The 15,318-nt window shown below is 44.0% G+C and overlaps 1 long non-coding RNA gene across 2 annotated transcripts; it reads left to right on the top strand.

The window, feature by feature from the left end:
* The first annotated feature begins 1,347 nt into the window (after positions 1-1,347).
* LOC134343549 (uncharacterized) lies at positions 1,348-5,022 on the top strand. Of its 2 annotated transcripts, none has more exons than XR_010017259.1 (4): positions 1,348-1,520; positions 2,557-2,623; positions 3,790-3,846; positions 4,621-5,022. It is a non-coding gene; the product is annotated as an uncharacterized LOC134343549 (long non-coding RNA). The 2 variants fall into 2 exon arrangements; XR_010017258.1 differs by having other exon boundaries at positions 4,618-5,022.
* The last annotated feature ends 10,296 nt before the right edge of the window (positions 5,023-15,318 follow it).

Below are 15,318 nucleotides of genomic sequence, written 5' to 3'. Positions count from 1 at the left end.
AGCGAAGGTGATGACTCAATTTGAACTGGATCTGGCAGTGTAGTCATGCATCAGCTGGAAGGTGATAGGTAGAGGCAACAGAGAAATGCAGGTGGTGGAATCTGGTGAGAGAGCTATGTGAAGACTAGAACCAGCTGAGGGCAGATGAGAACAGTTGGGGGAGGGAAGGAGGAGGGCACGGGTGATGGAGTACGTGAACAGGGGGAAGGAACTGGGAGATAGAGGGATGGGGAGTGGGGGTTCAGCAGTTGGAAAGGAGAGAGTGTATGGAAGGACCTGGGTAGATCAGGAGAGTGTCAGGCACAGAGAAAGAGCAGATGAACTGAAATTGGTGAATTCAATATTCATGCCATGAGTTTGCAGTCCTATTTCCCAGTCACTCTGTGTGGCTCAGTCTTATCAGTCATAGCATACCCTATCTACAGTACACCCCTCTTCATTTTATAAACCTCTATCACCAACTTCCTCTTCAATCATTTTCCCATTTCAGCAATAACAACACAATCCCAGTGTTCCGATCCATGCCTTACTGGTTACATAATATCAACAAATAAATGCAGTTTGGCTCATCAGACCTTCCTTGCTCTCTGTCCTGCCTTCTGAACTTGCTTGCTTTAACCTTTTTATTTGCCTCAAGTTCCTTATCTGTTACATATCTGCTTTGGATTCCCCTCCCCCCCCCCCCCGACAAGTTTGAATCTTCGTGAGGTTGCTGGAGCAAATCTTCCTGCCAGGATATCAGTTCCTCTGTAGTTCAGATACAAGTCATGTCTCTTGTACAGGTCATCTCTTCCCTGGTCCAGGAAATGGAATTGATCTCACCCGCACCAGCTTTAGGGCCAGTTTCCATGCTGTATAGCTCCCTGACTTCTTACTCTTCAGCTACGTACCATCTGCTGTGTCTGACACAGAGATTGCAACCCTGGAGATCCTGTTTTTCAAATTTCTGCATAACTTCCTGTACTCAGTTTGGAAGACTGCATTACTTTTTCTATCTGTGTTACTGTTGCCAGTGTGTACAACAATGAGAATGTTTTACCATGCTCAGTAAAATCCTTGACCCTGCAAAAACCATCTGGAGTCTCATTAGTAGCCACAGCTGTTATCTGGATACATTATCTTCAGTGATAAAATTTCTAGTACCTGTAGATTGTTTGTAACTTCCTTAACTCTCCTTGCGACCATTGGCTTCAATTTTATTCCCGACTTTTTGCAATTCCACGTGAAACATGCTGTAGGGTTTCACTTCTGTGTAACATGCTGTAAGGTTTCATTGATAATGTAATGGTTTCTCTGTGGCAGCAATGTTTGGGTTATGACTAGAGATAACAGGGTTAGGAATGTTGTTGTTCTTTCTTGTGAGCTGAAAGAGATTTGTGCGGTCTTTTGGCCAGGGAGAGATGAGGAGAGAAGACGTGAATGGAGAGAGTTGGTAGACTGCCAGAAGGGGTGGACTTGGAGCAAGGACGCGAAGGGCAGCGACGATCGGAGGAGGTCGATGGTGGACGATCGACTTATCAGTGAGTTCCACCATTGCGCAGCAGACTGTTTAATAAGATTGGGCCCTTTTTTTTTGTTTCTTTACTAACCATTTAGTCAAAGTAAGAATCATAAAGCTTAATCGTTTAATCGCATATTGTGTACTGTTTGTTATTGCGGGGTACTGATTTGTTACAGGGGACACATCATGCAGCATCCACCCAAACGAGATTTCTTAAGTTTGGCCGGGCCGGGGGCTATCACCCCCTGTATTAAGCCACTAGCCGAAGTGAGGGTTACACACAGTATTTCTAAAGGCTCCCATTAAGCCTGAAAGACCATTTGATCCAGGAATCAGAGATCCATTAGTATTAATGAATCCGGCATTCATAAAATGGGTACATTTCTAAATATTAAGGAAATTTAGGGTTATGGGGCAATGCAGAAAAATTCTATAATGTTTATTAAGCACGACTTCCCATGCACAAAACCATCCTGACGCTTTCTAATCAGGCTCTCTCTATCCAAATTCTGGTAGGTCCGGTCCCTCAGAATTCTCTCTAGTATCTTCCTTCTTCTGAGTTAGGCAGACCAAACTGCAGTCCCCTATCTTCCTTAGGCAACGATACAACATTAGTCTTTGGAAACTTCACTGGTTTCTAACAATAAAGCAAATATCTCGTCAAAACCTTCACAATTTCTTCCCAAATCTCCCATAAAGTTCAATAATTTACTCAGTTAGCCCTGGGGATTTATCCACCTTATTCACTGTAGGCCTCCAAATCCTCCTCCCTGGTGATATGAATTTCTTCCAAAGTATCTTCACTAGTTTCCATTATCCCTTGAGCAACCATGATTTTCTCCTTAGTAAACACAGAGGGAAATAATTGTTAAAAAGCACACCCACCTCCTGCAGCTCAAGACAAAGGAGCCCTGCTGATGTCTAAGGGGCCTACTCGCTCCCTACCCCCGTTTTGCTCTTTACATGTGATTCTACTGAGTGAGGGAGCAGATTCTAAGGGTGAGAATGCTCACATCTGCTCTATTTTCTAAAGTTCTTATGTTCTTTTAAACCAGAACAAGTTACAGTGGCTTCTGGAGAGAACAGAGGGAGAAAGAGCTTATGGAAAAGGAGAAACCAGAGGTACAAAGTTCGCAAATACTGTCAGTTTCCAAGTGATTTTGCAAATGGTTATTGTACAAAACAATAGAACAATATACAGTGGCATCATTAAGAAACAACAGACTGAACAGTTGCAAAATACTGATTCTGAAACATCTATTTCACATTTGTATGAAGTAGAAAATTTCTGGGTTCGAACAGCTCTTCCTCATAATGAGCACATAATTTGTCTGTAATCACAGCCGTTTAAATATTTTGATTTTACTGTATCACAGAACTATGATTTTCATTGGAGTAATAGGATAATAGATAATGAGGAATGAGATATAAATTGTTACTTCATGATTGAATTACACAAATCTCTTTTTAGTAATGTAAAAATTGGCATCTTGCATATTATTTATCGTACTTATTTTATTTGCTTCTGAATGGAAGACAATGAACAAGATTTGTTTCTGAATTTCATATGGGAATTTAAGAAGTGTTATCTCTTCTTTTTTTCTCTGCAGTGTTTACATATTCACTATCAAACTGCTCAAATTTATTTAATCCCATGGAGGAAAACGTTGATTCAGCAGCTGTATCTGCACTTATCACATACGTACACGCAGTGGGCAGCCAACAGCTCATGGGCGTCATTCTAATCAGATAGGATCACCCACAAGGCCGCTTGACACAGTTGCCCAGTTTCATTTTAGTTCCAGAGGATCTCTGCCATGATGGCACAGATTAGCAGAAATACATCTGGAGATACAGACGGATGGGCTGATAACCCCTTGTCACAAAACGCCACACCACGCCTCTTTATTACTCAGCAGTAAATCTAAGGAGGAGCTTGGAGTTAAGAGTTAGGAAGACAGATAACAAAAAGATGAGAATACCTGCAATCTCATGAACATACATGCAAAAATACTAGTGTGGCCATCTATTGCTGGATACCGACACAAGCGCCAAGATCAGGAACCATGCTGGAAGTATATCTGACTGAGTTGTCGAAGGTCAATAAAAACAGACTTCAACAAGAATCAGTGCCAGTCAGGGAATCAGGGAAGAAACCCCCTTTGTAAATCTATTGTATTAAATAGTCTTTTTTTAATCTGCTAGAATTGGCATTTCATCAGTGAACGCTAAGCATCTTCCAGTCGTATAGATTTAAAGTCACATACCTTTTCTATTTTCATGGCAAGGTGGAGGGTGCAGGGGAATGAAGAGAGCAGAAGGACGAATTATAACAGGAGCTGAAGGTACTGTATTTAATTATTTCTGTATTACAAAGATTGGGCATTTCTTTGTATAAATGATGCATAAAAAAGAGACACTTGCACCTTCACCTTACTAAGGAAATTGTAAGCAATTTAGACACAGCAGAACTCCAGTTCCTCTTTGCTCAGATCCTGGGAATTTAGATGAGATAAGAGTTCAGGCATTTGTATCATTCAGTTTTTAGTTCATTGGTCACTGCTCTCCCTGGGCAACAGTTCTCAGATTTATGGCAATGACCATTTAACCTTGTAAGTAATAAGTTGACAGAAAAACCTCCAGGTTTAAACAAAGAAATAGAAAACAATACCAAAGCTTCTCTTAGCAAAATGTTCACCAAGTCGGGGTTTTATATTCCAGTAAAAGTATTGCAGCTGCTGTGGTTGAAGGCCGATGACAACAACATGAAATGAAAATGGAGTCTTTCTGTTACTGCCCAATAAAAATAAGTGCAAATGATTCTTTACAACTTGAAAATGACATACTCCTATATTTTTACATCAACAAGAAGGGCATTACTTCATTTGGTTAAAAATATTAACCAGTGGATAGAATCTGGAAAAATAAATAAAGAAATTCAATTAATATTAAGCTAATAAAACAAGCAACTTTTACGTAAAAATTAAAATGCTGCAAATTCTTTCTAGGTCCTCCACCATCTGTCAACAAAAACATCAGTTCAGTCACAAGTTAAAATAACAAATAATATGTCTCAGAGGTATTCTATTTTCTAATGCTCGTTATCTTTATTAAAGCAGATACAAGCAGAGAATGAGGCAATGAATACACTTGGTTACAACATCGTCGCAGATTTTCCATCCAATCCCTTCTCTTCTCCTTCTGCTCACCATCCATGAGAACTTGATAAAGTGGCAGAAATCTACTCAATCTGCACAGATGAATTCTGAGAAAACACCATTCCTAGGCAATAGAACATCCTGTATAACATTTTAAAAGTTGCCTGTTTAAGGTCGGTGATCAGCAGAAGGTACAATTATTAGAAGCACCATTTCTTAAGTGACACTTCAAGCTGAATGTTCCAAACAATCAGGCCACTTTGTGGAGGAAAAATTAGGTTGAAATTAATTTATTTAATCTTTGTGTACACTAGCTCTGCATGATTCTTAAACATAAATATGATTTAAAATTAAAATTGTGAATTCATACCCATAAAGAATTTGTTGTCTCTGGATTTCTTTTTTCAATCAATTAATGTTATTTCCTGTGAACTGTCAGCATAAAAAAATGAAATGACTTTTTTTTCAAGAGGACACTTTGAAAGCCTTAACGGAGTTGAAAAGGGTAAGCATAGCTTTAAGTGGTCGTGGTCAGTGCCATTCAACTAGACAGTAACTGACTATCTGTCAAATGTGGCAGAACCCTTCTCGACAGCCATGACCTCTGCCATAATGAAGGAAAAGTGTACAGTAAAGTGTCCATTATCAGGCAGTTGGGAGCAGTAAATTGGTGCAGTTTTCTAGCAATCTCCCAGCAAGTTGAGATGGAAGATGTGTGAGGGATTTGTAAGAGCTTTTTTTAAGCCCATGATCATTTCTGTCAGACGATGCAGATCGCAGGCAGAGTGACTATTCAATAGGATTTATGCTTTCAATTAAATCAAAGTTAAAGTGATGTAATGACTATCATTCTTATCAATGGTAACCACTCTGCAGCCCACCAGGAATAGATCGACTGAGTAATGGAGCACACCTGATGAACTCCAGGTCAAGAGTAAAAGCCATAAATAGTGTGAGATTTAAAACTTTTAAATGGAGAATACACTAGGCTTTTCAGTCAAGGTAGATAGGGTGAATTTCCTCAAAAGCTTTCTGACTGATTGACTGACTAAATAGAAACTGCAAATCATTTCCTGAATACAAAAGTGTATTAAATGAAATGATCAGTAAAACTGTGATGGCAGAAAGACTGGGGGATGGGGGTTGTGGGTGGTGGTGCAGAATAATTCAAGTAATTTCATAGCTATTGACTTAAATGAATATTGGGAAGAACTTAATTACTGGCTGAGATATCTTGCCACAATAACACAACAGCAACTTTGACCCTTCAAGAGTAATTCATTGCATTTTTGCAAGGTTTCAATGAGGTACACACCCGTTAGTGTTGTTCTCCCATAAATATTGTGCTCCTTTGAAATCTACTACAATCCATATATCCAGCTCTATGTTGGGAATCAGAGCAGTTCTCACTGGTAAGACCAGAACTGCAGCAAACTGCGTGTTTAATGGGAGGACTTACGACTACCTTCTGCTGTTTTTGTTCCTGCCACCATTTTAACCATACACTTCATTAAGCATCTGTTGCACTGGGCAGAATTTGGCAGTCTCATCATTGCATGCAAATCACGGCTGCATCAGGTAATTTTAAACCCCCACCCCTGTGAATAGGGGAGCATTTGGGGATAAACTGTGAAAAATCAAGAAGCATAGCCCAGCTTCCTACCTAATTCTGGTTTAACCATGGTGGGGCTAGATTTAGCTGAGTAGCCCCATCTTGAGAGGCAAGTGCATAAATTCAATAATTAAATAATAGCGATCATTCATCAAATTCATCAAATATTTGCATTTACCATCTAAGCACCTTAGAAACATTTAATTCAGGTACCAGCAGTTAGGTGTGCAGAGCTGTAGCCTGGGAAGATTGACCTCAAGGCCTTTGTGAATGAGTGTGTACCTTCAAGAGTGCACCAAAGCTTGAAGGCACAGTCTGGGGTATTCAAATCCATGATCCAGAATTCTACAGGAAATCCAAGTACGACCTACAGAAGGCCATAGTGAGAGGAAAAAGGGAATTTCTTGTGAAGTTAGAGACACAATCAGAAAGACAACAGGTATGGCAGGATTTGAACATTATTGCTTCCTATAAGGCAAACCCCAACAGCATAAATGGAAATACAGTATGTTTCACTACCTGTGAGCTCATGCATGCATGCTTTGAAAGGGCAAATAACAGTACAACTGTATGGAACCCCTTGGCATCTGGTGACCCTGTGATCTCTGCCTCAGAGGCTGATGTCAGAAGGTGAAGACTCACAAGGTGCCAGGCCCTGATGGTGTACCTGGCTGGATACTGAGAACTTGTGCCAAGTAGTTGGCTGGAGTGTTCTAGAGAATCTCCAGCCTCTCACTGTTCCATTCAGAGTTTCTCACCTGCCAAAAGGACATCAATCATACCAATGACCAAGAAAAGCAGGTGAGCTCAATGACTATTAGCTGGCCGAACTCACACCTACCACGATGAAGTGCTTTGAGAGGCTGGTCATGGTTAGAATGAACTCTTGCCTGAGTGAGGACCTGGACCCACACAATTCACAACAGTTCTGCATTTCACTCAGCTTTGGAGCACCTGGACAACAGCAAAAAATCAGTTGCGGGTGCTGTTTATCATCATCATCTCCTCAGTACTAATCATCAAACTTCAAAACCAGGGCCTCTGTAACTGAATCTTTAACTTTCTCACCGGGAGACCACAGTCAGTGCAGATCAGTAACAACATCTTGTCCTTGCTGACAGTCAATGCAGGTGTACCTCAAATATGTGCACGTATCTCATCACTCTGCTCTCTCTACACTCCTAATTGTACAACTAGGCACAGCTCAAATCTTGCCAATGAGACTTCGGGAAGGGGAAGTTGGCAAACACACGCCTGTCCTCATTAAGGCGTCAATATTGGAAAGTGTGAGCAGCTTCAAGTCCCTGGGTGTCAACGTCTCCAAGGATCTGTACTGGGTCCAACCTATTAACGCAGTTGTGAAGGAAGCTTGCCTACTTCATCGGGACTTTAAGGAGATTTATTACGTCATCAAAGACTCTTGTAAAGTTCCACAGATGTACCATGCAGTAATTCTGACTGATTGCATCACAGTCTGATATTGAACCTCCAATGCACAGATTCTAAGAGGATGCAGAGGGTTATATGCAAGTTTCCTCACAGGTGCAATCCTCCTCACTAAAGACATCTTCAAGATGCAGCAGCCATCATTAAGGACCTTCTCATCTGAGACATACCCTCTATCAGGGAAGAGTTCAAATTCAAGTTCAATTGTCATTCAATCACACACAATTTTTGTGCCACAGACCCAAGGAGATTGTGGAGGGAGAAAGAGCTAGAAAGAAGTGAACAGGAGCAATTGGCACTGTTTGCATGCCACAGTTCCTGAGTTTGTGCATAATGAGGCACTTGGCAAGAACCAGTAAAAACTAGTTAGGTTTAAACTGAGCGGCCATTGTGGGACTGGCCATTATGTGAGTGGGCCAGTGTTAGAATGGAGAGTTAAGGCCATGGCAAGGAGAGGAGTAGGCCATAAGTAGATTTTTATTTTGTTATTTATTCTTCTTTCCTTCTTATTGCACATTCAGAGCAGTGGGGATGCCAAGCAGAATAGTGGAATGCTCCTCTTGCAGGATGTGGGAAGGCAAGGAGACCTCCAGTGTCCCTGACAACTACACGTGCAAGAAGTGCATCCAGTTGCAGCTGGAACTGGATTAACTCCGGGAGACTAAGGGGTTGATAGGTAGGACATAGCAGAGACAGTTACACCCAAAGTGCAGGACAAATATAACTGGGCAACCATCAGGAGGGGGAAAGGGGATAGGCAGCCAGTGCAGAGTACTCCTTCAGCCATTCCCCTCAACAACAGGTTTACCACTTTGTTAGGTGGAGGTGGGTGGGATGACCCAATGAAGGAAAGCTACAGTGTTCAAGTCTCCAGCACTGAGTCTGGCTCTGTAGCTCAGAAGGGAAGGGGGGAGAAGAAGTGAGCTATACTGGTAGTGGATTCATTGGTTCGGGGAACAGAAAGGAGGTTCTGTTCTGGATGAGAACAAGATTCCCGAATGGTATGTTGCCTCCTGGGGTCAGGGATAACTCGAATTAAGTCCACAGCATTCTTTAGTGGGAGGGTGAGCAGCCAGAGGTCATGGACCACGTTGCTACCAATGACATAGGTAGGATAGGTGATGAGGTCCTGAAAAGTGAGTTCAGGGAGCTCGGTGGTAAGTTAAAGGACAGGACCTCCAGGGTTGTGGTGTCAGGATTGCTACCCATGCCAGATACCAGTGAGGCCAGAAATAGGAAGATCATACAGTTTAATATGTGACTAAGGAGCTGATGGCATATGAGGAAGGACATCATAATTTTGAATCATTGTTTTTTTTTGTTCCAGTGAAGCTGGGTCCTGTACAGAAGGGAGAATTTCCATCAGTACTGGAGGGGAACTAAAGTCCTAGTGGGGAGGTTTGCTAGTACTGCACAGGGGAGTTTAAACTACAGTTGCAGGGGCATGGGAACCATAGCGCCAGAACAGTTAGTGGATTAGTTGTGGAGAAAGATGTTGTTAAGCCTACATACAAAGTCAGAAATCAATACGGTGGGGACTAACTTTATGAGCTGTGTATATTTCAATGCAAGGAGTGTTGTAGGAAAGGCGGACGAGCTCAGGGCATGCATCAACACGTGGAATTATAATATTGCAGCCATTTGTGAGACCTGGTTGCAGGAGGGACTGGCAGCTCAAATTCCTGGATTCCATTGTTTCAAACATGATGGAGTGAGAGGGATTAAGTGGGAACAGGTGGCACAACTAGTCAGGGAAATCGTCACGGCAGTTCTCTCTCAGGATGGACTGGAGAGCTCATCTAGTGAGGCTTTCTGGATAGAACTGATGAATAAATGGGATACAACTACGTTAATGGGGCTATATTTCAGATCACCAAACAGTCCACGGGATTTAGAGCAGCAAATTTGTAGAGAGATTGCAGACTGTTGCAAGAAACAAAGTTGTGATGGTAGGAGATTTTAACTTTCCACATATTAACTGGGTCAACCATACTGTAAAAAGGGCTGGATGTGAAAAATTTTGTCAAATTTTCAGGGAAGTTTCTTTAATCAGTACATAGAAGTCCCAACTAGAGGCAGTGCAATACCAGATCCCCTACTGGGGAATGAGACAGGGCAGGTGACGAAAGTTTGTGTCTGGGAACACTTTGCATCCAGTGATCAAAAAGCCATTAGTTTCAAGGTAATAATGGAAAAGGTTATGTCTGGTCCGCGGATTGAAGCTCCAAATTGAATAAAAGCCAATTTTGATGGTATTTGAAATGATCTGGCAGGTGTGGATCAGGCAAAGGCACAGTTGGTAAGTGGGAGGCCTTCCAAAGTGAAATTTTGCGAGTGCCGAGTTTATATGTGCCTGTCAGAATAAAAGACAAGGACAACAAGTTTAGGGGGCCTTGGTTCTGAGAGCTACTGAAGCCCTAGTTTAAAAAAAAGGAAGAGGTGAATAGCAGGTACAGGCAGGGAAAAACAAATGAGGTCCCTGAGGAGGATGAGAAAAACAAGAGAACACTTAAGAGGGAAATCAGGAGGGCTAAAAGAAGACAAGACTTTGCTCTAGTAGACAAGGCGAAGTCAAGTCCTTTGAGCTTCCACGATATATTAAGGGCAAAAGGATAGTAAGGGACAAAATTGGTCCTCTGGAAGAACAGGGTGGTAATCTATATGTGGAGCCAAAAGAGGTGAGGGAGATCTTAAATGGATTTTTTGCATCCTCATTCACTCGGGAGAGGGACGCAGAGTCTATCGACGTGAGGCAAAGCAACAGCGAGGTCATGGACCCTATTCAGGTTACAGAGGAGGAGTTGTTTGCTGTCTTGAGGAATATTAGGGTAGATAAATCTCTAGGGCCTGACAAAGTGTGCTCTTGAACACCATGGGAGGCTAGTGCAGAAATTGCTGAGGCCTAGCAGAGATATTTAAAACATCCCTAGCCACAGTGAAATGCCAGATGACTGGAAGATAGCTAATATTGTTCCATTGTTTAAGAAAAGGCTCTAAGTATAAGCCAGGAAAGCTTGACTACAGGAGTCAGAAAGTTATTGGAAGATATTCTGAGAGGCTGGATATACAAGTATTTGGACAGACAGACTGATTAAGGATAGTCAGCATGGCTTCGTGCGTGGCAAGTCATGTCACTGATTTATAAGTGTTTTTTGAGCAAGTTACCAGGGAAGTTGAAAGCAAGGCAGTTCATGTTGTCTGCATAGACTTTAGCAAGACCTTTGACAAGGTCCTGCATGGGAGGTTGGTCAAGAAGGGGCAGTTGCTTGGTATTCTAGATGAGGTAGTAAATTGGAATAGTCAATGGCTTTGCGGAAGAAACTAGAGAGTGGTAGCAGATGATTGCCTCTCGACTAAAGCTTTTGACTGTTGGTGTATAAGCGCTGGGCCCGTTGTTGTCACTGATCTAAATAAATGACCTGAATAATAAGGTTAACTGGATCAGCAAATTTTCCCATGACTCAAAGATAAGGGGTGTAATGGTCAGTCAGGAAGACTATCAAAGCTTGCAATAGGATCTGGACCAGCAGGAAAAATGGGCCTAAAAAAACAGCGAATGGAATTCAATGCAGACGAGTGTGTAGTGTAGCACTTTGGAAGGATCATCCAGGGTAGGTCTTACATGGTAAGTGGCAGGGCACTGAAGAATGTAGTAAAACAGGGATCTGGGAATAGAGATCCACAATTCCTTCAATGTGGCATCAGTTAGATAGGGTCGTAAAGAAAGCTTTTGGCACATTGGCCTTCATAAATCAATGCACTGAGTACAGGAGCTGGGATGTTATATTGAAATTGTATAAGACATTGGTGAGGCCTAATTTGGAGTAGTATGTCAAGGTCTGGTCACATAACTACAGGAAAGATGTAAATAAGATTGAAAAAGTTAAGATGGCGCCAGTAACTGGCGACTCTACACGTGCTCTCCTGAGCAAACTGCCCTCTACACTATCCTATACCCGAGAAACCCTTCTAAACCTCCAATCTGCTACATCTACCAAGATCAACAACACCCTGGCGAAGCTACTGACCCAGCTGGAGAGCACCTCGCCAGAATTGCTTCTTAAACTCCGGACCACACCTGGACCCGACCAGCGAGGCCTGGTCCGAGGCCCACCACGTTCCCAGAGACCCACGGCCTGCTACCGTGCCAGAGAGCTTGGAGACATGGCCCATTCCGACCAGCACCTCTCCGGAGCAGACAACAACACAGAAGTGATGGTGGAGACCTCAAGGTGCCCCAGACGCTTCCCCAGAGTGACCACCGTAAAGCCCTGCTGGTGGCCATCCACAGCTGCTGGAAATGAGGCCTCCGCCGCCGACCTCGGAAATCGAGCCCAAGACTTGGCTGGAGCGGAGGCCTCCGCAACCGTGACTCGGCTTACGGACTTGTTTCAGCCAGGAGCCCGGCCCACCAGGATTAAATGTCGGCTTCGGGCTCCGACCCAATTGACAGCCCGGGCCCCCGGCAGCTGCAAGTGGCAGCGGAGCCTCCCCCGTCACTTGGCCCGACCCGGAGAGCCTGACGACGCGACCCGCCGATCGATCCCTGCGGGGCGCATCCACCAACTTCAAAGAGCTGACAACAACACACTGCATCGACGGAAACCTGGAAAGATGCACAATTTACTGAGGAAGAGTGGGAAAAGAGCTGGGCTGCTGGTCAGATTGAAGCTGAGGGACTTCAGGGCCCCTGTGCCCACAATCCTACTAGCTAATGTGCAAGCCATAGAGAACAAGCTGGATCATCTTAAAGGGAGACTCAACTACTGCAGGGAGATGCAGAACTACTGTGTACTCTGTTTCACCGAGACCTGGCTCTCCCCTGCCATCCCCGACTGTGCCATCCCATCAGAGGGATTTTTGATCCATCGGACGCACCGCACAGCATCTTCGGGCAAGACAAGGGGAGATGGTGTCTGCCTACTGATCAACACTGCGTGGTGCTCGGACACAGTTGCACTGACAAGCTCCTGCAGCCCGGACCTGGAACAACTGTCGGTGAAGTGTCGTCCCTACTATCTGCCACGGAAATTCACCTCGGTCATACTGACAGCGGTCTACATTGCCCCCCAGGTGGACGTGGACTGTGCTCTGAATATACTGTCTGCCAACATCAGTGAACTTGAGACCAGGTATCCGGAGGCTTTGCTCATTACAGCCGGGGACTTTAACCAGGCTAACCTCAGAAAGGCGCTGCCAAAGTTATACCAACATGTCTCCTGCCCCACTCGAGGCCCGAATATTCTTGACCTCTGCTACACAGCAGTCAAGGATGTCTACCGTTCTGTCCCACGACCTCACTTCGGAAAATCGGACCATCAGGCTGTACTCCTCCTCCCGGCTTACAAACAGAAACTGAAGCGGGAGGTCACGGTGTCAAAAGTAGTGTCGCGTTGGATGGAGGAAACGGATGAGGTCCTCCGTGACTTCTTTGAATCGGTGGGCTGGTTAGTATTCAAGGACTCGGCAGCCAACCTCAATGAGTATGCCTCAGCTGTCACTGACTTTATTTGGAAATGCACGGAGGACTGTGTGTCTCGCAAGACGATCCAGGTATTTCCTAACCGGAAACCTTGCATGAATTGAGGTCAAGTCCCTTTTAAAGGCTAGAGCTGCGGCTTTTAGGTCCAGGGATACCAGTCGCTACATGAAATCCCGGCGTGAACTCCAGAAAGCCATTAAGGGTGCCAAGAGGCAATATCGAGCCAAGTTGGAAGCCCAGGCTAACCAAAGGGATGCCAGCAGACTAAGGCAGGATCTAAATGAGATCACTGGGTGCAAAGAAAAGGTTGGGAATATCAATAACTGTGTTGCTTCTCTTCCTGATGAACTTAACGTATTCTACGCAAGATTCGAACAGAAGAGGAGCATCCCACGCCCTCCGGATGAACCAGACCTGGTGGCATCAAGATTCATCGTCACCGAAGAGTACGTTAGAAGGGCCTTCCTGAAGATAAATCTAAGGAAGGCGACGGGCCCAGATGGCGTCCCAGGACAGGTTATCCAGGCCTGTGCAAGCGAGCTAGCTGGAGTGTTTGCTGACATCTTCAACTGCTCCTTGCTTCAGTCTAAGATTCCCTGGTGTTTTAAGAAGGCAACGATAATCCCAGTGCCGAAGAAGAGCAAGGTGGCATGCCTGAATGACTATCGACCTGTGGCTCTGACATCAATTGCTATGAAGTGCTTTGAGAGATTGGTTATGACACACATCAACCACAGCCTACTGGTCAACCTCGACGCTTTGCAATTCACCTACCGGAGCAACAGGTCAACGGCAGATGCCATCTCTCTGGCCCTACGTTCCTCCTTGGAACACCTGGAGAATAAAGATGCATACGTAAGGCTTCTTTTCATTGACTACAGCTCTGCCTTTAATACAATCATTCCAAAGAAACTGATTCCTAAGCTCCGGAACCTGGGCCTTAGCACTCAGATCTGCAGCTGGATCTTCAGCTTACTCACAGACAGGACCCAGGCTGTAAAAATAGGGGACAAACTCTCCTCTACAATCACTCTGAGCACCGGTGCCCCACAAGGCTGTGTACTCAGCCCCCTGCTGTACTCACTGTACACCCATGATTGTGTAGCCAAGTTTCCATCAAACTCAATATATAAGTTTGCTGATGACACCACAATTGTAGGCCGTATCTCGGGTAATGATAAGTTTGAGTACAGAGAGGAAATTAAGAACCTGGTGGCATGGTGCGAAGACAATAACCTATCCCTCAACGTCAGCAAGACGAAGGAATTGATTGTTGACTTCAGAACTAGCGGACCGCACGACCCAACTTACATCGGTGGTGCGCAAGTGGAACAGGTCAAAAGCTTTAAGTTCCTCGGGGTCAATATCACAAATGACCTGACTTGGTCTAACCAAACAGAGTCCACTGCCAAGAAGGCCCACCAGCGCCTTTACTTCCTGAGAAAACTAAAGAAATTTGGCCTGTCCCCTAAAACCCTCACTAATTTTTATAGATGCAAAGTAGAAAGCATTCTTCTAGGGTGCATCACAACCTGGTATGGAAGTTGTCCTGTCCAAGACTGAAAGAAGCTGCAGAAGATCATGAACACGGCGCAGCACATCACATAAACCAATCTTCCATCCTTGGACTCACTTTACACCGCACGCTGTCGGAGCAGTGCTGCCAGGATAATCAAGGACACGGCCCACCCAGCCAACACACTTTTCATCCCTCTTCCCTCTGGGAGAAGGCTCAGGAGCTTGAAGACTCGTATGGCCAGATTTGGGAACAGCTTCTTTCCAACTGAGATAAGACTGCTGAACAGATCCTGACCCGCATCTGGGCCGTACCCGCCAAATATCCGGACCTGCCTCTCGTATTTTTTTGCACTACCTTACTTTCCATTTTTCTATTTTCTATTCATGATTTATAATTTAAATTTTTAATATTTACTATCGGTTTGTAATCCAGGGAGCGGGAAGCGCAGAATCAAATATCACTGTGTTGATTGTACGTTCTAGTATCAATTGTTTGGCGACAATAAAGTATAAAGTATAAGTATAAAGTATAAAGAGTGCAGAGAAAATTTACAAAGATATTGTTGGGACTTGAAGACCTGAGTTTATAGGGAAAGGTTGA

This window comes from Mobula hypostoma, chromosome 3 (assembly GCF_963921235.1).
Source record: "Mobula hypostoma chromosome 3, sMobHyp1.1, whole genome shotgun sequence".
NCBI classification, from domain to species: domain Eukaryota; kingdom Metazoa; phylum Chordata; class Chondrichthyes; order Myliobatiformes; family Myliobatidae; genus Mobula; species Mobula hypostoma.
Note: the sequence above shows the minus strand (reverse complement) of the source record. Positions and strands in the feature narration are given on the sequence as shown.